The sequence below is a fragment of the Propithecus coquereli genome, unplaced genomic scaffold (genome assembly GCF_000956105.1).
Source record: "Propithecus coquereli isolate 6110/MARCELLA unplaced genomic scaffold, Pcoq_1.0 Scaffold515, whole genome shotgun sequence".
Lineage (NCBI taxonomy): Eukaryota > Metazoa > Chordata > Mammalia > Primates > Indriidae > Propithecus > Propithecus coquereli.
The window spans coordinates 107,205-109,873 of NW_012151008.1; the positions used below are offsets into that span (position 1 = coordinate 107,205).

Here is a 2,669-nt window from a genome sequence, read left to right on the forward strand (position 1 = left end):
CTCCCAGAGTGCTAGGATTACAGGCGTGAGCCAACGTGCCCGGCCTATATTAATATTTTATTTTGCAGGGATTTTATTTTGTTTTTCCATTGAATCCCCTGCATCTAGAACAGTATTAGACATGTAGTAAATATTGATTGTATGAGTGAATCATTGCTTTTAATTATCATAACTACTGTTTCTCTCTACTTCTGGTTTATGATCCATTTTGAGTTTTTATGTGTGGTATGAGGTAGGAGTCTAACTTCATTCTTTTGTGTGTGGCTATCCAGTTGTCCCCATACCATTTGTTTAAAAAAACTGTCTTTCCCCCATTTAACTGTCTTGGTATCATTGTTGAATATCAACTGTTTACAGATGTATGTATGGGTTTATTTCTAGATTCTCAATTCTATTCCATTGATATATATGTCTACCCTTATGCTGTTACCACAGTCTTAATTATAGTAGCTTTGTGGTGAGGTGCTGAGTTTTTAAACTAATAGTCATTTTACATGAACTACTTATCATTTATATCTGATTATGCAGCATGACATAATTATGACTATATCATTAAATATGCCATATTAACTTTCAATAGGTTTTGTTTGGTCATAACAGTAAGCCATATGCACGTAAGTTCAGTTTTCATAGATCATTGCTATGTAGTTTGGGTTTTTGTTTATGCAGCATTTAAAAATAATTAGAAAACCATTGGTTGTTATTCACCTGCCATTACCTTTTAAATGGCTCTTAAGGGGACTTGTGATATTATCTTTTTATAGCTATTTGTCTTTTGAATATTCTCTCTACAAAAGAAAGTAACTTGTATTGTTCTTTCCTTTATAATTTATAGATTTTGCATGCTGAAACTTCTCAACCAGAAGAAAGGGCCTTCACAGTGTCCTTTGTGTAAGAATGATATAACCAAAAGGTATATAATTTGGGTAATGATGGGAAGTTGGAAACTACAACAGCAGGAAAAAGTAGAAATTCTTTTATAACATAGCTGTATTCCTATAAAGCCATTCATCAGTAGAAAAATGTATAAAAGTGTTTTAAGCACATTAAATCATTTCTAAGCTATTTCCCTGAACATTTTGTGGGACATCTGCCATATACAGGTATTAGCAACTTATTGCCTTTTTCTGATGCTTCTGTGTAGTGTAAGAACTTACAGTCTTATCTAAAGTAGCATTGTATCACCCTGCCCCAATTGCTAATCTTGCTTTTATTTTTCTTCATTGAGTTTATTTCTGCCTAATTATTTATACACACAATGTATTTATATATCGTGCTTCTCTGCCATGATGTAAGTTGTATTAGGGTAGTGACTTCGTCTATCTCAATCAATAGTGTCTCTCCAATATTTGGTACATAATAGGCACTCGGATATTTAAAGAAATGAATGGTATTTTCCTCCCACTTTTCTAAACCCAAATCTCTCATTGGATGCTGTTATCAATCTGTGCTTTCAAAATAATGTAATCATTATTTGACAGAAATCCCTAAGAAACACAGCTAGCAGTGAGGGATTGGGTAGGGTTTGGATGTTAAGAGTAGTAAGTTCTCTATGCAGTGGATTTATATCTACTGTGGATTCAGGGTAAGATTATGCAGATAGCTTTAGGCTCTTGGCAAATTTAAATGAATGACAAAAAAATTATAAAATCAATCAATACTGCCACACAGTTAATCCTGATGTCAATGATTATTAGTGTAATATCACTGATGGCTCTGTTCTTCAAATATAGGTTTTTTACTATTGCTATATCTTGTTTTTATTTGTCTACATGTCTTTCCTTATTTTAGTGTCTTTAAAAAGTTGATAATTACTTGCTGAGCGTGTCTCTCAAACAATTTAATTTCAGAAGCCTACAAGAAAGTACAAGATTTAGTCAACTTGTTGAAGAACTATTGAATATCGTTCATGCTTTTGAGCTTGACACAGGATTGCAGTGTAAGTGTTGCATAGGCCTGGAAGCCAATGCTCAAGTAGCTGTCCATGAAAACTCAGGAAGTTTGCATGATTATTTTCTATGACTAGCTGGTCTAGGTAAACTTTAGCTCTGTATCTATAATGTGTTTAAAATCACTCCCACTGGTCTCACACATTATCAATCCTAAAATGCACATTTTTCATATCTTAACATCTTTGAAATTGGGAGCATTTTACTATCTGCAGTGTGTCATTGTTTTTAATTTAGTGTGTTTATGGTCTGGGCATGGTAATCCCAGCACTTTAGGAGGCTGGGGAGGGAGGATCTCTTGAAGCCAGGAGTTCAAGACCAGCCTGAGCAACATAGTGAGACCCCCATCTCTACCCAAAAAAAAAAAATTGGTCAGGTGTGCTGGTGCATGCCTGTAGTCCCAGCCACTCAGGAAGCTGAGGCAAGAGGATCACTTGAGCCAGGGAGGTCAAGGTTGCAGTGACCTACGTTACGTTAGCACCACTGCCCTCCACTCCAGCCTGGGTGACAGAGTGGGAACCCTGTCTCAAAAAAAAAAAAATTTAGTATGCTTTCTTTCTTAGTGGTACAGAAAATAATGGTGCGTGTAACATTGGTGATGTCTTAGATTCAGTGAAATACAGAATTAATAGGCAAATTTGAGGTAGAAAACAAGGATTAGAAGTAACTTTAAGGCCGGGCGCGGTGGCTCACGCCTGTAATCCTAGCACTCTGGGAGGC

General features: G+C 35.8%; 1 protein-coding gene across 1 annotated transcript in view; it reads left to right on the forward strand.

The window, feature by feature from the left end:
• Nucleotides 1–2,669, forward strand: part of BRCA1 (breast cancer 1, early onset) — a 71,908-nt gene that overhangs the window by 20,744 nt on the left and 48,495 nt on the right. The gene's annotated exons all lie outside the window — the stretch shown is intronic.